This window comes from Ursus arctos, unplaced genomic scaffold (assembly GCF_023065955.2).
Source record: "Ursus arctos isolate Adak ecotype North America unplaced genomic scaffold, UrsArc2.0 scaffold_37, whole genome shotgun sequence".
Lineage (NCBI taxonomy): Eukaryota > Metazoa > Chordata > Mammalia > Carnivora > Ursidae > Ursus > Ursus arctos.
In genome coordinates, this window is record NW_026623053.1 from 15868247 (window position 1) to 15891548 (window position 23302).

The following is a 23302-nucleotide window of genomic DNA, read 5'->3' on the forward strand; positions in this document are numbered from 1 at the left end:
TTTCTTTTCTTTTCTTTTCTTTCTTTCTTTTTTTTTTTAGATTTATTTATTTATTTTAGAGACAGAGAGCATGCGCATGAGTGAGGGGAGGGGCAGAGGGAGAGAACCTTCAAGCAGAGTCCCCACTGAGCCTGCCTGGCCTCCATCCTCGATCCTCGACCCTGTGGCCAAACCAAGAGTTTGATGTTTAACCGACTGAGCCACCCAGGCATCACCCCCCCTTTTTTTCCTTTTTTAATGTTTCTCATTCTAATTAGCTTCAAGCTACAGTATTTCTTCATTTTTTTCTGCTTAGTCCTCCTTATCCTCTGCCCCTTTCATCTCCTTTCTGACTTAATCTCTGAAGTACAACATTCCAGGCTCTAGATAGCATAGCCCAGGGGTTCTTAACCATGGCATTAGTGACATTTTAGGTCAGATAATTCTTTGTTTTGGGGTTATGTTGTTCATTGTTATTGTTGTTCCTGTGTAGCCAAGATCCCAGGCCTCCACCTACTTAGATACCAATAGCACTCCCCGTCCTTTTACACAGTTGTGAAAACCAAAAATGTTTCTAGACATTGCCAGATGTCGTGGGGGCAAAATCATCTCCCAGCTAAGAATCCTGGAATTGACAAGGACAAACCAACTATCCTCCTTCCAAGATGTAAATTCCTATCCCAGCCATGTTTTCTTTACTACCTTTTTCGAGAAGCATCCCTCTTATTATTCATAGCATACGTTTTGGCATTATGTGCTCTACCCATGAGCCATCATTTCTTAATTGAGTGACCTTTTATCTCTCTGGTTACTTCATCTATAGATAAATACCTACCCATTGGATTTTAGTGAGAATTAAGTGTAAAAATGCATTTTAAATGTTGACCACATCATAAATGCTCAGGTAACAGGTGATGTATCATCATCATCATCACCATTCCATTGCTTACCTCCTCTAATGAGCTGACTCTGAGACGTCATATAGGCACATCTCAAAAATTTTCCCAGATTCCACCACTCTGCTCCTATTTCAAGCTAAAAATCATCTCTTTCTCCTCAGAATTCCTATAGTATTTTGTCTCTATTTGTCTTGTAGCACTTGCTACTCTTTATGTAGTAATTTATATTATGTTGTCATACATGTCTTTTCTTCCCTGCTTGTCACTCGAATCCTGGCAGTTCTCTGTATTTTTCACCTTTGTGTAATGCAACACATTCTCAGATAGTACACTTTCATTAAATATTTTGAACTACTAAATAAATTTAGAAACTGGTGAACAAGCTCAGGGTAGCCTAGTAACATTAATAGAAGAATAACTCGGGAGACACTATGATTAGTTAAGAGCTCGGGAGCAAAGGTATCTGGGTTTGGATCTGCTACTTATTAATTATCTGTGTGTAACCCGACTCCATCATATACTAGGCTGTTTAATAAAATGGTTTTGTGATTAGCAAATAAAACTTGTATTGGAAATAGAAAAATATTTCTTTTTATTTAAAGTATTTGGTCTTCTGAAATCAATTTAGAAGTGTAAAAATACACTGGTGACATACAGATTTATTCCTTTGTCTTAGTTGTACTCAGTTGTCTTAGTTGTACTATCCCCCCCTTTTTTTTTTAAAGATTTTATTTATTTATTCGACAGAGATAGAGGCAGCCAGCGAGAGAGGGAACACAAGCAGGGGGAGCGGGAGAGGAAGAAGCAGGCTCACAGCGGAAGAGCCTGATGTGGGGGTCGATTCCACAACGCCGGGACCACACCCTGAGCCGAAGGCAGACGCCCAACCACTGTGCCACCCAGGCGCCCCATCCCCCTTTTTAATTAACAGTCCAAAAAGTGTGAAATTGGAATGTCATTCTTTGTGGTTATTCACATTTCTCTAAAAGCTTATGAAGTACCCACGGATTTTTTGAGCCCATTTTGTAAATTAATAGCAAGTTATGGGTAGAGTGAGATGGGCCTATGGAGACAAAGGGACATATAGCATTTATGAAAGCTAGTGGCCTACATGTGACATTGTTTAGACACCGAGTACTTGAAAAGTGTTTGGTAGCCACTCAGAAGAGTGGCTTTGCCCCTTACCTGCATAATTTGGATTAGCTACCATTCCCTAAGTGACCATGCATGACATTTGGATGGAGTCCACATCTCATGGCATTCTACATGTTAGACATAGCTTCGTGCATCTGTTAGAGATAGGTTGGTATTGTGAACTTTTCAACATCCCCAGTTAATTTATTGGTAATTTCTGTATGCCAACTTGATTATATCAAAATACATATCTTCTTCTTCATTGCCTGAAGAGTAGAGGTGTCAGTTTCTGAAAACAGTTTCTGGAAACATTGCAGAAAACCTTTACTAAGAGGTAGCTTTCCGCATGAACTCTGTTTTTCTGTTGTTGTTGTTGTTTTTCTTCCCTACTAAGTAGAAATGACTAGAAACACAGATTCTGTGATTTAGAATTCTCACAAATCTACTTGTGAGATTTAGGTTTAGATTTGTGATTTCACAAATCTAAATTCCCCACCTCCATACTCATGCTGCTTTCTCTGTGTCTCCTGGCTTCTCTCCTTCTGTCTCTTATAAAGTCATCGGATTTAGAATTCAGCTGGGTAATCCAGGATGACCTCATCTTTGGAGATCCTTAACTTCATTACATCTTAAAAGACCCTTTTCTTAAACAAGTTCACATTCACAGGTTCCAGACATTGGGACATGGATGTATCTTTTTGAGGTTCACTATTCCATATCACACCCCAGTCTCCCTCCACTTCCTGCCAGGTTCACTTTGCAACACCTTGATAAGGAGCTGCAGGATTCATGGTCATGGCACATTCATCAGTTCTCATCTCTACACATCTTGTTTATGAACAGTTCTAAGGGTTAAAAAGTCTTTCTGTTAAGCCAAAAACCTGTCCTGGGATAATATTTGACAGTGGGTTCTAGATCTCCTACAAAGCTATATGGGATAAGTAAAACTTGTCCCATATTTTTCAGGCTGAAGGAGAGTAACACATGTACTGCTTCTCCATCATTCTGATACAGTCTTCTAGGGTATGAGATCCCTTCCAGCATACGTACTACTGCCACCACCCTCAAAAAAAAAAAAAAGATTAATGAATATTTAATAATCATTATGAGCTATTTGTGACGGAAATGTAATGAACTTCCTCCAGGAGGGTGGGGAATGGACGAAAAGATTGAGAAACAACAATCTCAACCTTCTTCCTCATGGCAGCCATTCAGATAGATGAGGACAACTATGTATATGTCCCTGAGTCGTCTTTTCTGGAATCAGCACTTTTAATTTCATTTACTCCCCTATGATATGCTTCCATGCATTCACTGAAAAAATATTTATTGAGGGCCTAATATGTGTCGGGCACCCTGTTAAGTATTAGAGTGATGCAAGGATGAATGTCGAAGAATCTGTGTCACCTAAGACGGTAGCTTGGGGGAGGATGTAAACAAATAAATTGCAAAACACTATGGTAATAAGTATTTGGTAAGCTTAAGTATAGGATGCTAAGGGAACACAGAGGAATACCTAAATCAGGAGTGATGAAGTGATATCTAAACTGAGACCTGACGATAGAGAAGAGAGGAGGGAGGCAGGGCAGATTTGTGTTCCAGGCAGAAGGAGCATCCACACTCACTTCCTGTTTTAGAGACGTGTTTCCCATAGAGGAAATCAAAGATGGCTCCAGACAGTCCCTCTTGTTGCTCCCTGGTGCCAAGGGACAGGCCTGAGGCTGGGGTAAGAATGAGGCACTTACCTCAGCGGCAACATTTAAGGGGATGCCAAAAAATTCAGTAATTAATAAGGATAAATATTTTAATGCAATATTTAAAAAATCACAATTAATATAAAAAATCCATGATGGGGGTGCCTGGCTGGCTCAGTCAGAAGAGCATGCAACTCTTTTTTTTTTAAAGATTTTATTTATTTATTTGACAGAGACAGAGACAGCCAGCGAGAGAGGGAACACAAGCAGGGGGAGTGGGAGAGGAAGAAGCAGGCTCATAGCAGAGGAGCCTGATGTGGGGCTCGATCCCGGAACGCCGGGATCACGCCCTGAGCCGAAGGCAGACGCTTAACTGCTGTGCCACCCAGGCGCCCTGAGCATGCAACTCTTGGTCTCAGGGTTGTGAGTTCAAGCCCCACATTGGGTGTAGAGATTACTTAAATAAATAAACTTTAAAAGAAATTCATGATGAACAATATACCAAAATTTTAAAGAAAAATAGGATCACTGTTACAGATTTTCCCTTTTGTCTCAGACACCAGTATGGCTTGGCATGGCTTTATTTTTGAACCTGTCTTTCTTTGAATTTAGATATTTTGTTCATCATGGATTTTTGTGCATTAATTTTGATTTTGTAAAATACTGTATTAAATACTGTTTATCTTGTCTAGTGGGTTTTTTGGTGCCCCTTTAAATTTTGTGCCCAACGTAAGTGTCTTAGTCACCTCATTTTGGTCCCAACCCTATAACTAAAACAGACACACAAGATCCATGCTTAGCCAGGTGGACGGTCCCTCCTGGGACTTTGACCCTAGAGGACGTAAAGACACAGATGTGGTTAGAGACATTTCACAACAACAGCAGTGGAAGTCAGAATCCTACCCTTTTGTGATTGTGGTGTGTCTGTCTGCACGCGCATACAAGCATGCTCACCTGAGGGTCCAGTGGCAGGCCCCAGAGGCAGTGTCCAGTTAACCACTTCTGTGCCATGACCTTGGTCATGTTATTATTCTGGCCTCCCTGGGTCTTGCTCCTTTTCTGAGCTGATGTTCTGGTATTCGAGATTCATATTTCCTTCCTTTTTGAAAATCAGTTATGTTTGTTTATCTCCGGACTTCTATTCTTCCTTCTGTAGAGATAATCAGTAATGGTTGCATGATTATATATGTAAGTTTCCTTGGTATCTTAAGATGAAATTCATCCAGGCCTAGAAAAATAAACTCATTTGGAGTAATTATTTCTTTCAGTCACTTCCCTTGTCTTGTACTTCTTTTCCCATTCAGTCCTTTGTCTAGCAATTCCACACTTGGATATAACTTTGAGCATTTACTTTTTTGTTTTGTTTTGTTTTCTATAACTTACAAATTATAATAGGCACTGGACCTGAATATATGAACAGCAGAGATTAAAGGATGCCAGACTCAGGGGATCTCCCCAAAGACAAGCACCAGAGGCATCCATGGAGGGAAACAAATGATGTTCACCAAGAAACAGCTGGAATATTTAGACATTATTCAGTATTCATTAGGCCCAAACTCCAGTCTTTGGAAAGATTGGCCTTAAAAATGGGCATATATCTAACAGTACTACAGATCTGGAAGAACTTCCCAGCAGAACTCAGAAACAAAGAGCATATTCAGTAAAAGCAACAAAAATTTCAAAATAACAATTACCTGAGGGAGAAGTCACAAGAAATATGAGAAGTATGGGCACACCACCCAGATCCACTGATGAAGCTAGCCCGGTCTCCCTAATTTCTGTAGATCATCTGCCACCCTCAAGTCCAAGCTAGCACATCCCCATTTTAAGGTCCCCACAGACCACTCTGTTGGCCATAAAATAGCTTATTTTGGATACTGCCAGGTCCCTAACACGTACTGTCTTTCCCCATTTTAGACTCTCAAGTTCTTTTCCCAGGCTGAAGTTACAGTTTTTTGGTCTCCTTACTCCTAGGTAGAATGTTACCAGCAGTTCTGACCTACAAGAGAAGGGGGAGGAAGCAAAAAGGTTGTGTGGATGGGAAAAGAAATACTTACCTCCTTCTGGGCATTAACTTTCCTGATATTTTTGTGGTGAGTTTGCACCACTTTTTGTATTCATCCTTTCATAAATGCATCTCTACCTATTTTTTTTCTTTAGTTGCTTCTCTCCTTTTTTCCTCATTGGAGTCAATAATATTACAATTTTGTTTTTAAAGCCTTACCTTTCACTTGTCTTAAGTTACACTGCCTTTTAGAGTTTCTAGCTTGGCATTACCCCATCCTATGTCTGAACGCTTTGAAATTTACTCTCTTAGGGTCTAGGGTCCTCCCATGCGAAAGGTTTCCTTCCTTTGCTCACAAGAGTCCAAACTAGTCCAAACTAGTCCAAAAGAAGGCTGTCACTTCTTTTAAAGCTCTTGTCACTCCTAGATCATCTGCACTTTCCCCCTCCTTGGTCTTTATAGTCCTGAATAGCAGTTCTCTTTGTTGTTTCCTCTACTTTCTGAGAAATGAAATTGTCAGTATGATATCAACTTATCAGGTGCTCTACTTTTACCAGAATGAAACTTCTCACCCATGCTGGGAGAGGTGACATTTCCCGTTACTACTGTATATCGTGTCTCTATCTATTTTGTAATCTGTGTTAGGAAAGCATCACTGTTCGTCGACCACAGCATACCTTTCCAATGTCATGAGTCTCAGTAACACTTGCCTCCTTGTGTTAATCTTCTAAGTTTTCCTCTTCTTATTATCTATGTTCTAGAGATTGTTTTTAGGAATAAGGCCATTATCTTTTCTCTTCCTCTACCTGATTTTTCATTGATAAATTATTGGGAGGCTCTACTAGATTATTCTTTAGGTATCACACCAGCATCTCTGTGTGGGAGCTCCTCTTGAATTTACATGACCTTATTGAGACTTCAGACCCCACGCTATCATTAGCTTTAATGTATACGGTCATAAATAAAGGAAGTGATATGTATCTTCTTAAATCTTTCTATATATATCCTTCCCGCCCCCTCGTGTGTGTGTGTGTGTGTGTGTGTGTGTGTGTGTGTGTGTGTGTATCCCCTTTAATTTCTTTAGAGGGCAGGCAGATTTGAAGACAGTGCACTTAAGAACCCTGAGCAAGAAGTATACTGTTTCCTGGATAACTATCTTTTAACTAAAATTAAAGAAACAGAGTTAGAAATCACAGGGGAGAAAATGAAGGATAGACAATAAGGTCAAAGCAGGGCTTCTTCAAAAATAGAAAATCTTTCTTTAGGTTACACCTAGTGTCATCATAATATGTACATCTGGAGACCTTCTCAATCATGGGGGCCAAACTTTTTAAGTCAGCTGAACAGCTGAAATATTGAGGACAAATTTTATTTAGGAAGCATTCATATAGCACTTACTGTAGGATACAGTTCCAAAGTGCTGTAAAAACAATAAATTAATCTAATTAATTAATCATTTAATACTCATAACAAATAAATCCTCCTACCAGGTAGGAACTAATATTAGCTCCCATTTTTCAGATGAGGAAACTGAAGCTTAAAGAGGTCAAGTGACATCCCTATGGTCACAGAATTGGTAAGCGAGAGGTAGAATATGAATTCAAGAAATCTGGCTTGAGCGAGTGCTCTAAACACTACATACGTAATTGCAGTCTCTTCAGTTTATTTTCTTCATAAAGTTCCAATGGAGAAAAATGTTACAACCTATACTAGAAAATACCTAGTGAACATGAAACATTATTAATACAACAAAAACAACAACTAATTAAGGACTTTATCAGATGTGTAGTATCTTTACCTTGTAGTTATAACTTTCCCAAAAGCTGCCTAATTATAATAATGTTCCCTCTCTGTTAATCGTTGTCTCCTTGGTTCTCCCCTCATTTCCCAACTTTCAAATTACATGGTTAGTATCTGACTCTTGTTTGTCTATCTTTGACCACAAGCTCCTTTTTGGTTGGTTGTGATATGTTGTGGGATTGTGGGAAGTTTATTGATTGTGTCCAGGGTTAGACTAATGATGTCCTTTCATCTGTTTCTCTTTTAGCTTAATTATAATTTTGCCTGATAATTATTTCTGCCTGTCTATATTCACATGCAATCTTTCATATTGGTTTTGCTAGTATCAGAGATTAATTCTTCCATGTGTCTGCATGGATTCTGTGTTCTTTTCTGAATATATTGCTCTTAATTGTTTTAAAAGAAACTCTGTTGTAGTTAATTTCATATGGTATAACCTACCACATACATAAACTTACTAGGAACTCTGAATAAATCTCTGGAGGTCTTGAATACTTGAATACCTTGGTAGGGCATTTTTCTGCTGTAGTGAAGGGAGCCCCAAGAAACTAAATCAGTAAACATAAGGCTAAGGATTCTAATACCCTCCTTTTTTCCTAATATTTGGTATGTTTTAAAATTTGTTATGCTTTCCTTTTTGGTAGTTGTGACATCTCTCTGGCAATAGTACAATCTGTCTAATCTATAAATTCATGATTAGAAAAGAGCTTTAGAAGTTTTAGCTCCTTGTAAATCACATGCCCCTAGCCTAATCAAAGCTCTGACAAGTTATAACATTAAGTTGTCACTAGACTGCTGGTGACTTAATGACACTAATTATTACTCTTATAAAAACCATGAGCTTAAGTCAGTATATTTTATTATAGTTGCCTTAGATTCTAGCTTTACTTGCCCAAGAAATATTTTTGTAGAGACTTTATTTATTTATTTATTTATTTATTTATTTGAGAGAGAGAGAGGGAGAGAGCATGAGTGTGTGTGTGTGGGGGGGTGCAGATGGAGAGGGAGAAGCAGGGAGCCCAATGCAATGTGGGTCTCCACTTGGGGCTCAATCCCAGGACCCTGAGATCATGACCTGAGCTGAAGGTAGACACTTAACCAACTGAGCCACCCAGGTGCCCCATACCAAGAAATATTTAACAAATATCCTTCTGTTGTTGATCTTTGTGCCATGATATTTCTCAAAAGAATTATTTGGTTTACTGTGAGCCACGTAAACTTTCAAATGTAAACATACATTATTCATTAAATTTTATTGACTTCCTTTCCCGTGCCAGGCACAGTGCTAAGTATTGTGGCAGATGCAGAGATGAATAAGATGCAGTTCTCTCCTTGTCAAGGAACTTATAATCTTGTAAATACTCAGATTGTGAATATGAAGACTATCTTTAAGGGCCCTAAGAAGTATTTAAGAAAAAAGCTAAAAAAAATTCGTAGGCTAAGGAAAACTACTCCTAGCTAAGGAGGAATCAAAGAATACTTTATGGATAGACATCAGCATTTAATTGGTTCTTTATTTTTAGGTTAGGTTTTGATAACTAGAGTTGAGGGGGTGGGAAAGAAGAAGGGCTGATTCCATATCCAGACAACACTGTTCAAATAGCACCAGGTAGCAAAGTAGTACTTTGGAGCTAGAGGGTAAAAGGTGGGGGGAAAATACTAAGTATCACCTTTTTATCCTATTATCAAACACGTCACAGGGCGCCTGGGTGGCTCCGTCAGTTAAGTGTCTGACTCTTGGTTTCGGCTCAGGTCATGATCTCATGGATCCTGAGATCGAGCCCTACATCTGGCTGTGCTCAGTGGGGAGTCTGCCTGAAGATTCTCTCCCTCTGCCCCTCCCCTCACATGAACGTGCACTCTCTCTCACTTGCTCTCTCTCTCTAAAATAAATAAATAAGTCTTTTAAAAAAAAATTGAAGAATTAAAAAACCCCACATCGTAGCCTTCATAGGATGAGATTTGAGAAGATGAAATTTAACACCCAGTTGACAATAGTTGGTTAAACAACCGAGAAAAATTCTCACTGCCTTAATTAATATTATTGGTTATCTTCAATTATCTCCAAAATCAAATTTCTTCTTTTTAATTCTAAAATACATTTTAGAAATTTTAATGGAATCCACTTATTTACCTTAAAAGCTATGTTGTGACAATACAATGTACTGATATAATATTCTCTTGGGAGCAGGAAGATCACCTGTGGTTTGGGATAAGTTCATTTAGGCTTTTCCAGCTTGCACCTATAAATCTGAGTCAGTCTGTTCACTTTTGATGATCTTCCTCTTTTTCCATTCTGTGTCTAGGTTAACCCAGAGGTCAGTAAAGAGAAATCCCACCAAAACTAAGAGATTCTTTTCACTTCAAAAAAAAAAAAGGGACTCTCTTTACTTCTCCTTGGAAAGTCCCAATTTGTATCTTACAGCAAAATGAAATAGATAAAAATTTGGGCATATTAAAAATATTTCTTAAAATTCTAGTTCAAAATTATAAATTATTTTTTCTTCATTATTAATAGTTACATAATATAAAGACTTGAAATCATAAGCTCTAGCTTTACAGTATTAATTTTTAAAAGATAATAACCAGCTCATTAAGTATTATTACCTTTTCAAATATGTGATAAAGAGAAAACGTACCGTGTAACTTTGATAAGTGCATGTATTTAAAGGGCATGAAGACGTTAGCCTGTAGTGTGCCAGGCTTTTCATTTCAGTTATTTCCCCCCTGAAAAATACCATGATTCCTACATGACTGTAGATGGCAATACTTCTATGGAAAATGGAAGTTTGAGAATGATTAGCAGATAGAGTCTTAAATGAGTAAGGTTCAGTTGAAATGTTCTTAGTTAATTTTTCTCGCTCACTGGATTTTTTAAAAAATAATCATAAGCTTTCTTTTTCACTCATGATGTTTCCGTTCAGTTTTATTTCACCATCACCTGACCTCCTTCCCCATCTCACCTTTGTTTCAGAAATCACATGTTATACAACCATTTTCTCTTTAGGTGGCAGTGATTGGAAACCAGGTGATTATGCACATAGGATCCTATGTGAAGTTCTGTAGAAGTATTTTTTTCTCAAGCAGGTTGAGTGCCAGATGGTCTTGCTGTAAATTCTGAGAGGGACACAGGGAAAACACTGTCATGTATGTTTCAAATACACCATCATTCTACATATACAATTCCAGGGTTGATCAAGTCTATCTTTGCATGGAGGGAAGTGGCTCACTCATGAATATGAAAAGCTCTCTCATTCTCCCTAAACATTGGGAATTTTGCTGTGGGATTCACTCAGTAAATAAATATTTGCAAATAATATACTAATATTTACTAATAATATACTAATAATTTACTAAATAAATAATTAAATGCTGTTACTTGCTAGGACCTGGGCTGGGTAGGGACCTTACATTACATATATAAAAGAGCATGGTACCTACCTTCAGACACCCCTCCCCAAGCATTATAAAGTGTGGTAATTCTTACAATAGCAGCACGTAGAAGATAAAGTAAGGCGCAGAACAGGAATAGATGGCTGTAGCAGATATTACAAAACATTCACAACATACTTTCTAAGCCTGCTGGCCTCAAACTCCTTCACAACACAGCACTTGAGGAAGTTGCTCTTCAGTCAAAACAACAACAACAACAACAACATGCAAGAAGAAGCCTGTTCCCTATCCTTGTGGGATAGTGGGCATTGTGGGAAAAGCGCTTAAGAGTCTGCCTAGAAGTGGTATACATTATGCCACCAATTGTGCAAAGAAGGGGAAAGAAGACCTACACGTACACTTGCTTGTTCATGTCTCTTGAGAAGGCTACCCAAGAAGCAGGGAATACTAGTCGCCACTGGGGAGAGGAGCTAGGTGGCTAGAGGATAGGGTGGGAGGGACACTTTTCAATGAATACCCTTTGGTTTCCTTTGGATTTTGAACCATGTGGATTTGTTACCCATACAAAAATAAAGGTTCATTGACTTGGTACATCACATCACATGAAGAGAATATATACCAGTTGTCCTTTATCTGGTGGGTTCTATAACTTACTAGACTCCTAAACATACAGTGGAGACAAGTATTGCTAAGGATCATGTAAGTATCTATAACATTTTTTTGTTTTGGTTACAGGGAACTTCCCACTCTTTATTTTTCACAGCTCTCAACTGGTATATCCTGATAAACATCAGGTGGCTGTGAGTAGGAGTAGTTCCTCCCAGAGAAGCCAACTATAGATTTTTTTATACAGAGAAGAGCTATGTGTTTTTGTTTTGTTTGGTTTTGTTGTTTTAATGGAAGTTACAGTTGGTGTGTGCCAAAACCCATGGCAGAAAACAGATTGTGAACAGAAAAAAATATGGGTCAGTAAGTACCTCCGTATTGCTCAGAATGTAGAGCAACTTTAGCAGATTTCCTTGGTGAGAAGAAGTGTTTGTGATATGTCATCAGAGGAATCATGATAGGACATATAGAGGCATCAGCTCTCTTGAAATAAATTTTTGTAGCTGAAATTTTTAAAAAATGCTCTGAATGTGTAAAGCAACTCCATAGTGGGGCGCCTGGGTGGCTCAGTCGGTTGAGCCTGTGACTCTTGGTTTCAGCTCAGGTCATGATCTCAGGACCATGAGATCAAGCCCCTCCCCCCCCATCAGGCTCCCTGCTCAGTGGGGAGTCTGCTCCAGAGTCTCTCTCCCTTTCCCTCTGCCCCTCGCCCATGTGCACATGCTCTCTCTCTCTCAAAATAAATAAATTAAAAAAAGAAAAAAGAAACTCCGCAGAAATAGCTATAGCCCATGTTCTTAGAAATTCTATATATATTTATGGGATCATGTAAAGATGATGTTGAGGGTTTTAAGGAAACAGAACTTTAGGTCTTATTGAAACCTGATAAATAGAATGAAAATCAAGTATACACAAGGAATAATGTGTTAACTTATATATACATGCATATATGCTAAAGTTCAGAATGTGGTCAGTAGACATTAATTGGTTAATCTTTATGAACTCTGTTTCTATTACTTGGATAATAAAAATAGCTAACACTATGGTAGCATATAACAATTTAGAGATTACTTCTGCAGGTTTCTATTACTTGATTATATGTTCAAGAATTTATTTAGGGTGTTCATATTATAGTGAAAAGCCTCTTTTCTTCTGACTTCCACCTCCTTGTATGGTTATATACATATGCTTTTGATACTTTTGATAGAAAAAAGCAATTGAGTGAACTTTTCTTGACATACTTAGCCTGTAAACTAAGAAGAAAATCTCCCATCTATGCTAACATGGTCTTACCACCCTCCTTTATTATATAACTTTTGCTTGACCCTTAATAAGTCCATGCGAGAGCAAAATAAAACTTGGCGAGACAGTTCAAAACTGGTTTTGTCCTCCCTTCTTTCTCCTCCTTTGTAACCGGTAGGAATTACATTCCAAGGTTCTGGATTTTTTACTTGGTTAGTTTCTTCCAGTTGTAAGGAATCCTGCTCTAACATATACTTCCCCTCTGCTCTCAAACTTCCGTTTTCCCTTTTTCGTTCGGTCATTAGTGCATTCACTGATGCAGCACATTTTAATTGATCATCAGAAGCACCAGGCCCTGTTCTTTGTGCCAAGGATACTGTGAATGAATCCGAAAAAATTCCCTGCCCTCTTAGAGCTGAAATTGTTTTAATACTACCTGCCATCAGGGCTGCTGCCGTGCGTAACTCCACAAGTGCCTCTCGCATTTTAGTCTGCGAATGTTGCCCTAGAGTTGTGCAGTGCACAGCCAGCTCAACTCCACATGGTGGTCTTGTCTACTAAGCTTAATTCGGATGTTTGTCAAAATTAATTTCCTATAATAAAGTCCGTTGCCATGTTCCATCGTTGCAGGGAGCAACCCTTTCCTTTAAGGAAAGCATGCAGTCATCTCCAGGGGCGGAAGATTTTGTGGAGAAACCAACCTTTGTCTTTCTCAGACTACCTGTGTTAAGTTGCTCTAAAATTCACTGACAGCTTCTTTCTTTACCTTCAGTAGTAATTGGAGGATTTTTTTTTTCTTTGCCTTTAAGGAATTCTCTGTTTTCTTTCTTTCTTCCTTTTCTTCCTCTTCTTCCCTCCTTCCTTCTCTCCTTCCCTTTTTTCCTTCCTCCCTTCTTTCCTTCCTCCTTTCCTTTCCTTTCCCTTTTCTTTCCTTTTCTTTTTTCTCTTTTCTTTTCTTTCTTTCCTTCCTTCCTTCTTTCCTTTCCTTTCCTTTTCTTTCTTTCCTTCCTTCCTTCTTTCTTTTCCTTTCCTTTTCTTTCTTTTCCTTCTTTTCTTCCTTCCTTCCTTCCTTCCTTCCTTCCTTCCTTCCTTCCTTCCTTCCTTCCTTCTTTCCTTCCTGTCTTTCTATACAGCAAAACATGGGAAGTTTTTCCTAGTTTTCTTTTCCCTTTCAGTCATCACAGCATCATTTTTTTCTTTTTCTTTTTTTTTTTTTTTCCTATGCAGTGATTCTTCCACCTTGATTTGTGGTCAGTAAATGTGCAGTTGGTAAGAAGTCTGTGCCCTGTATTTTGAAGGCAGATTGCATTTCTTGTATTTATTTGGAAGAGAGATTTGGGGAAAAAAAAATAGCATTGAATTCCATTGTACCATTATCTTGCCTTGTGACTCTGCACAGTTCTAAATTCTTTAAAGCTTGGTTTTCCTTGTAATCAACATATGAAGCTGAAAATACTTATTGATAATTTCACACACATGCCCCCCCCCCTGAAATAACTTTGAATTTATCTTTTTTTTTTTAAGATTTTATTTGAGGGAGAGAGCACGAGCGAGAAAGCACAAGCAGGGGGAGCAGCAGCAGGAGAGGGAGAAGCAGATTTCCCACTGTGCGGGGAGCCTGATGCAAAGCTCAGTCTTAGGACCCTGAGATCATGACCTGAGCAGAAGGCAGCCGCTCACCTAACCGAGCCACTCAGGCGCCCCATGAAATAACTTTTAATTTATCTAAGAAAGCTATCTTGTCAGGACTCATTATTAGAATGAAATGTGAGTTTGAAGAGAGTAATTCTTTGTGCATGTAGGGTTGGAAAAATTGAGAAGTATGTTTGTTTGCACATCTATTATAGTTAGAATCAGATGGAAAGGTTAAGAGATTATGCAATTAAGGAATGTTTTCTACCCATAAATTCCCTAGCTGTGTGCTTCTCATTCATTAACAGGCCCAAGGATGCTTGAATTCAAATCTGCTTTGGAAACTAATTTTCCTAAATATTTTGTTTCCTAGATCTTTGCTGAAATGATCAACAGTGTCAGGCATCAGCTCCATCAGAACTTCCTCCATGAGGTGGCTCATTTGTCCTGTGATCTTTTCCCCGTCCAGCCTCCTACAGCTCCCAACTCTGTTGCAAATTGCATCCTTTAAAGACCAATGGGGGATCTCTATCTCAAATAATTTGGGGCCATATGCTAATCACATATAAGACGTGAGGGCTCCCCTGGCCTCACTTCCCTCTTGGCACTTTACTTGCTTCATCCTTTTTAGACTTCAGAAAAGGTTAACTCTCTCAGAGCCTTTTCCTCTTTCAATTCTTGTTCCCTGTTTTTAATATTTCATAACTGAATGCCTTAACCTGGGGCAACGAACCATCATCTTCACTGCTTGATTCAACTGACACTCTTCAGTGTTACCAGTGACTTCTGTGGGGAAATGGGAGCTGCTGTTTGTTGCGTGTGTTTTGTGGAGCAAGCAGAAGGTGCCCGTGTGAGGCACTTTATAGGCAGCGTCTCATTTATTTTCACAACAGTTCTACAGGTAGTAGTATTTCTTTCTTAAGGATGAGGAGACTCCAGCTCAGAAAGGGTTAAGTAACTTGTCTCATAGCTAGGAGGTGGTAAAGTCACAGGATTAGACACGCTTCCTTCCAAAATCCATGTTCTTTCTTCTGTAACAGATCTATTTATCCCCTCTTTCTTGAAATACTACTCTGGGCTCTTTGTGTCATGCTTTTTTGATTCTTTGGATATCCATTTTTTTTTTTAAGATTTATTTATTTATTTGAGAGAGAGAACACGAGCAGAGGGAGGGGCAGAGGGAGTGGAAGAAAGAATCCTCAAGCATACTCTCCACTGAGCATGGAGCCTGATGAGGGGCTCGATCCCAGGATCTTGAGATCATGACCTGAGCAGAAATCAGGAGTCAGATGCTTAACTGACTGAGCCACCCGGGCGCCCCTGGATCTCTGTTGCTTTAATCAGTAACTTGTAGACAGCTAGCTTGCTCTAGCTTCCTTCTTCCTCATCTAAACTTCTCAGAATACTGTACAATTTCTTTCTTGCTACCCATTTACTCCCTAACCCCAAAGGGATGGCTTAGCCCCCATCACTGCATTGAAACTGATCCCACTAAGGCCATCAGTCATTTCCTAATTGTTGATTCTAGTGAACATATTTTAGTCCTTGTATTAGTCTGTTTGATTTGCTAACAAAAACACCATAAACTGGGTAACTTATAAATAGCAAACATTTATTTCTCACAGTTCTGGATGCTGGGAAGTCAAGTTCATGTCATTGAAAATTCAGTGTCTGGAGAGGGCCTGACTGTTCATAGATAACCATCTTTTCACTGTGTCCAAGGGAGATCTCTCTGGCCTCTTTTATAAGGGTACTAATCCCATTCAGGAAGGATCTGCCCTTTAACCTAATCACCTCCCAAAGACCCCATCTCCAAATAACATCACATGAGGGGTTAGATTTCAACATGGAAATTAGCGGGGAGATGTAAACATTTAGACCTTTTCTCTTATATTTGGTACCTTATTTTTTCTCTTCTTGAAACTGTGAATTCTGTGAGTCCATACTCTTCTCCTTCTCCTGTACTCCAACCATTCCTTGTCATCTCTTCTTTTTGAGCTCCTCTTCCCCCTTCAATGTTGATGCTCCCTGAAGCTCTGTCTCAGGCTCCACCGTGGTTGATCTCATCTAGTTTGTGTGCTGTCAAGTTCCAAATCTACATCTCTACTCTAGACAAGTACTTTGAACTACATATGTCCAAAACTGAACCTCTACTCCTACAGATGATAACCACCGTTCTTCTGCCAACCAACCTAGAAACCTGGTGGTGATCTGTGATTTCTCCCTCTCCGTAACCCTCAAATCCAGTCATTCACCAAGTCTTGCCAATTTTACTTTCTCATTATTTCTCAAATCGGTTCTCTTCCTTCCCTCTATTCCGTAGCCTTCTCATCAGATCCTTATTAGCATCTGCTTACATATCTACCATATCCTCCTAACCGGTTTCTCACCTCCAGTTTTGCTTCTTTCAAATTCATCCTATTCTACAGACAGAAATGACCATGTAACTCTCAAACTTAATTTACAGTTTAACTGTAGATTTACGTTAATGTTTGACCAGGGAGATATCTGAGTATGTCAAAAGATTTATTTGGGGAACAGATATGAACTGTGTTAAGTTGTTCCCCTTTCCAATGTAGCCTTTCTATCTTCTTGAAATTTAGATATAATACCTGCTTATTAAGTGGAACAAACAAAACTCTATACAATGCACATAACCGTTTTATTCTTATTAATGTCTTATTTTTCTGTCTGTTTTATATGAAGGGACAGAAACTAAGACATACCCACTAATGAAGGTAGATACTGTGCTTAAGCAACCCTATGAAGTAAGCAATTAAAGTTCCATTTTATAAACTGAGGTGCAATGAAATCATTTCCTAGAATAAATAGATACAAGTAACAGATCCAGAATTCAAATGCCAGTCTGACTCCAAAGTCCGTGATCTCGTGATCTTTCCGCTAATGCTACACTTTTGTGTTGTGTGTGTTTTTCTGTGTTGTCATTTCTAAACCTGCATATCTAGCCCTCCCCTCACCAGGTAGTTCTGGATTTGTTCACACCTCCAGGTTAGGATAGCCTACCAATCCCAGAAATTGGGATGAATCCCAGAAAGTGCAATGCATTGGAAAACAATAAGAAGAAAGCCATGTTGCAGGAAAAGTAACCTGGCAATAGTCCATGAGAAACCTGGTTGCAAGACCTACCAGGAGACCTAATGGCATCTTGAACTAAAGTGACAGTAGAACTAAGAAAGAAGAATGGATGTGTTTAAATCAAGGAGTTAAAGTAAAGGATCTTTGAAAATATATGTCCACTCTATTTTCCTGAAAACTTAATTCTCTTAACATCTTAATCTTTTAGGGTCTGTCAAAGCAATGTGTCAGTGTACGACATTTTTGTGCTTTCATAGCCTAACAATAACAATATGTAGTCTCTTAAAGCTTCCTGAGTCCTGACTTTATCCTCACATGTTTTTTTGGAGTAAGTAGTTGTATTTTTGTCATTTTACATGTGAGGAAAGTGGCTCAAGCTGAGTGACTTGCCCAGAGTCACTCAGCTCTCTAGTACCACACTGAGTCCACAGCCTGTGCTCTTTTCAGACACGTTCCGCTTCCCTGAAAACAAACAATGCTTTTTCAAAGCACATGATCACATTCTCAACATTTGAATGCCAGCTTGGCAGCGTATTTGAGTTGGTTAGATCAGACAGTGAGTGGATGAAGAACAAGAACAGACGGTCTGATTCATGCTATGGACCGAACTGTGTACCCCTGCCAAACTCACATGCGAAGCCCTAACCACCAATGTTTAGGTTTAGATGAAGTCATGGGCGGGGGGGGCTCCTCATGGTGAGATGAGTGTGCTTGTGAGAAGAGGAAGAGACAGAGTTCTCTCTCTGCCATGCCAAGGGCACAGTGAAAAGGCGGCTGTCTGCACGCTAGGAAGAAAGCCATTACCAGAACCTGACCACCCCGGCACCCTGATCTCAGACTTCCCGGCCTCCAGAACTGTGAGAAATGAGTTTCTGTTGTTTAAGCCCCCCAGTCTATGATCTTCTGTTATGGCAGCCCAAGCTGACTAAGACAGTTGATAAAATGACTTTCTTGTGATAACTCCCAGCTGCAGGATTTTCTAGAATTAGATGCCTGCCCAGTCTACATCTTACAAGCAGGATTCTTGTTCCTTTCGGCAGGTGACAGGTACTAGGCGAGGTATTTATTCTGCATTTCATAGATTGCCTAATAGCAGTAAGTAAATGAAGCCAAACTATTGCCATGTCAACTCAGTGGCATGTCACATTGAAACAGGTTTCCCTTTCATTGTCCTGCCTTGTCTAATTGTGGAAAACCAAGGGCCCTCTGCTCTGTTCTCTATTGAAAAGATCAGAAAAGTTTTTGAAACAGAGTGCTTGATAGGAACGTTGTACAGACTGGCATAGAGTTGGTGGTTTATAAATCATTTCACTGTCACCAGTGTTACCACTCAGACTATTTCCTAGCATTCTGTACACACATGTTCTAATTTTGTCATCCTTTAAAAATACTGTGTCTACTACTTGCTGGATAGTGGTCAACTTTTAAGCCATTCTTTTCTTTGTTTTATAACCTACCCAGGTGAGTTTTCTCAGTTTATCTGTTTCTGTTTTGGAAAATCATGCCTTTGAAAACAGATTGTTTGTTTGCTTATTCCCATTCATAGATACCTTTGGGGGTGTGTGTGTGTGATCATAGTCATTTCTAAGGTAACCAATTGTGTTTTGAGACAGCAAATAATCTCAAGGACAGCTGTGATGCCACCTACATTGCGAAGTATCCTTTTTCTGATGCTGTATTCCGAGGCATATGCAGCTATTAGAGGGAAAAACAAAATTTAGTTCAAGTAATCATCTTTAAATTAGCATATAGAATCAGACTGGATCCCCTCTTTTTGAGTTTTAGCATATCAGAAGGTCTTACTACTTTTCTGACTATTAGATTATTCTTAAAAATTAATATCTTCACCTACAGTATGAACATAATTTTGATGAAATTTTAAAGTCCCACTTCTAGGCTAGGTGTATGTATTTACAAAGTAGGGTATAGTACCTTGGAAAGTATATTTTTTACATTAGATTTTTAAAACTGTGAACATTTAAAAGAATCTCTTGCTATCTTCGAAAATATTGAAAATGATGGCTGCACTGTTTTTTTATGGCTGCACTATTATGCAAGAAATTATTAATTTGGAGATGGAATGTACAGCCTCACATACTTGGGGTTTTTTATTTTTATCTTTTTGGTTTGTTTTTTGGCACATGTCAGTGTGAAGGTATTTCATATTGAATGAAAACAAAGGAAGTCTTTGACCTCCCATGCCTCATCCTTCCTTTTGTCAAATACCCCCTCAGAGGAATCTTTAGAAAAGATTTGGCATCAGAGAGGTCCGGATCAGAATTCTGGCTCTGTTTGTACTAGCGAGCTCCCCTTGGGCACGTAACTTCATTGCTGAGTTAACACCCTAAAACCAAATGTTCTGTCTCGCCCCCCCCTCTCATTAGTCTTCTTTCTGTATCCTCTATTTGGTTTGCTGATACCACTCTCCAGCCAGTTACCCAAGCCAGCAATTCCAGGTTTTTCTACCTTTTCGTTCTCCACTAAGTTAACAGATCCTGCCAATATCTCCTCCTAAATTAATCCCTCCAGTCCTGCACTAAGATGGTAGCCACCAGCCAGTGGGGCTGTTGAGCACCTGCATGGTGGCTCACCGAATTGAGAAGTGCTAGGAGTGTGAAATACACACCCGATTTTGAAGACTTCGTATAAAAAAGGGTTAGAAACTATTTTGTTAATGATGTTTATATTAATTTCATATTGAAATAATATTTTTGATATAGCGGGTTAAGGAAAAAACATTATTAATATTTATTTTATGTGTTTCTTTTTGTTTTTAATGTTGCTACCAAACTTTGATTTGTGGCTCAGGTTCCATTTCACCTGGGCAGTACTGCTATCGTCTGCCTTGTCCTATCTTAGACTCTCTTCATCTCTCACTGCTGCCGAAGTCTGGTAACTGCTCTCCCTACCTTCTGAAGCTCAGGGAGAATGCTCTTTCTGAAATGGACTTCTGAAAGTGTCATTGCTCTGTATGACAGTCCTTCAGAGGCTTGTCATCGCATAAACCCAAGGTACTGTGCAGTGCACAGTCTTAATTATTTGACCTCTGCATACGTCTTGGCCGCTCACCCTCTCAGCACCTCCTTCCGCCTGCCCTGCACTGTACACCCCACCAGTCCTAAAAATTCCTGTCTTGCCCTAAACATACCATGCTGTTTCATGCATCTGTGCCTTTGCATTTCCGATTCTTTCATCTAGAATGCTCTCCCCCACCCCTCCCTCATCTTTCTGGGGAGTTGCTTTTTAACTTTCAGAACTTTCCAGAGGCCCCTCTTTTCTCCCTCTCTTATAGAGAGTCTACCAACACCTCGTATTTATTCCCACTGAGCTCTGAGCTCCTTGAGGGTAGGGCCCATGTCTTACTCACCCTCTTGTCCATCTGTGCTTAAGACAGTACCTGGAGGAGAACAGTTACACTCATTTGGTAAGTTTCTATATTAGTTATATTGCATTAAAATCATATATATTACAGTGATTTATTTACATGTCTGTCTCCCTGCTATGGAATGAACTCTTGGGAGAAAAGAAGTGAATCTTACTGATATATAAAGTTCTAAATATCCCAGCATTTAAGTAGTACCCTCCACAAATATGGACACCGTATTTGTTGAATTGAATTAAATAAACTCAGGCAGAACCGACTCTGAAATCTGCTGACTTTCAGATTGACCATTAGGCTCAATCATTCAGAGGGTTACTGACTTGGAAGAATTCTAGGAATCCTTTTCTATCTTTAATTTTTGGGATTACTTTGTGTGCTATTGTTGCTGTTTTTCCCTCTTAGTTTTTTTGAGATATAATTGACATACAACATTGTGTAAGTTTGAGGTGTGCAGCATAATGATTGATATGTATATATTTGACATGTACATAGTGAAATGATTACCATAACATATGTATCACCTCACATAGATATATTTTTTTCTTGTGATGAGAACTTTTAAGATCTACTTTCCTAGCAACTTTCAAAGATATAATACGGTATTGTTAACTGTGGTCGCCATGCTGTACGTTACATCCCCAGAGCTTATTGACCTGATAGCTGCAAGTTTATACCTTTTGACAAACTTCACCCATGTCCCGCACCTTCTTGTTGCTGTTTTTTTTTTTTTTAAGATTTTATTTATTTATTCGACAGAGATACAGACAGCCAGCGAGAGAGGGAACACAACAAGCAGGGGGAGTGGGAGAGAAAGAAGCAGGCTTATAGCGGAAGAGCCTGATGTGGGGCTCGATCCCATAACGCCGGGATCACGCCCTGAGCCGAAGGCAGACGCTTAACCACTGTGCCCCAGGCGCCCCTTGTTGCTGTTTTTTAACCTTTAAATGTTTTTCATCTTTTATAAAGGTAGTATACATCACTGGGGAAAAAGTCAAATAATATCAAATGATAGAAATTGAAAGTTCTTCAGTCCTGCTCCCCAGAGGAAACCACTGATAAGAGTTAAGTGTGTGTCTTTCAGGACTGTTTTCACACATACACACTTAATTATTTTTCACAAAAAATGCCATCATTAAATATTTTGCTCTAAAATTTGCATTTTTAAAAAATACATGTATTTCCAAGTACAAAGTTTTGTAAGTGTCTTTGAATGTCAGATTAGAGTCATGTTCCATGTTATGGCTCTGTTCCCGGGCCGGGCAGAGTGCTCTTCTTAGCTGACTTACTTTACAATCAGTGGTCACTCCTTACACTACTTGCAGAGGAGAAAGCTCCTATACCCAGGGGTTGGAGTAGATGACCCTGCTGCAAGTAGAAAATATCTTTGGAGTCTTATTTGTTTTATCTTAAAAGTTAGTGTAGGAGCGCCTAGGTGGGTCAGTCTGTTAAGCGTCCTCCTTCGGCTCAGGTCATAATTCCCAGGGTCCTGGGATCAAGTCCCACATCGGGCTCCCTGCTCAGTGGAGAGCCTGCTTCTCTGCCTCTCCCCCAGTTTGTGTATGTACTCTCTCTCTATCTCAAATAAATAAAATAAAATCTTTAAAAAAAAAAAAAGTACCTAGGGATTTCCCACAACTCACTCAGGAAGGAGGGAACAGTAGATGCTACTGGAAAAATTATAATCACAGTTAGCTATAGAGTAAGGGGCAGGATTAGAAAGGGAACATTTTGAAAAGAAAGGAGTTAGAATCAAGAGGTATTTAGTATGAGGGTTACTGATTCAGAGAATGGGTTTAGGGTTAGAATTAACGTCGGTTTGAAATCTGGCTCTGCTGTTTACTGGCCCGTGACTGTGAGCCGTTTCCTTAACCTTACTGAGCTTCTGTTAACTCATTTGTCAAAGGGCATCAGGAGCAGGGTGGTAATAACGGTACCAAAATCATAGGACACCTGTGAGGATGAAACGATGATGTCTATAAAGACATTTTAAGTGCTTCTGACCCATCAGAATTGCCCAGTAAATTATAGCTTAAGGGAGAAAGGTAGAAGATTCTTCTTTTTAAAGTTTACATGAATTTTTAATCTATGTACTTGGAAAAGGAGCCTCAGGATAGCTCTTCTACCAAGAACCAACACAGTCCACCCATTTTTCTGCCTTGATAAGAGAATAGTGAGCACACTCGTCTCATTTTATATCTAATTCCTCCTCTCACATCTCTCCCTCAAATCACATCCCCACTATTGCTTCCTGTCATTTCCAGTTTCTGTGCCCCCATTTCTGCTAAGAAAAGCAGAAGTGAGGGAAATGTGAGGGTTTGGGGATTTCTAAAAACTGTTCCTAAGTTCTCGTTGTTACGTTATATTAAACTATAGTTATGCGAATATAATATTTGCTGGATCTCTTCTCTGGGAAACACAAAGGAATTTCCCCATTAGTGTT

At 39.2% G+C, this 23302-nt stretch overlaps 1 protein-coding gene across 1 annotated transcript in view; it reads left to right on the forward strand.

The window, feature by feature from the left end:
* The window catches only part of PRORP (protein only RNase P catalytic subunit), a 138247-nt gene that overhangs the window by 84380 nt on the left and 30565 nt on the right, over positions 1 to 23302 (forward strand). The gene's annotated exons all lie outside the window — the stretch shown is intronic.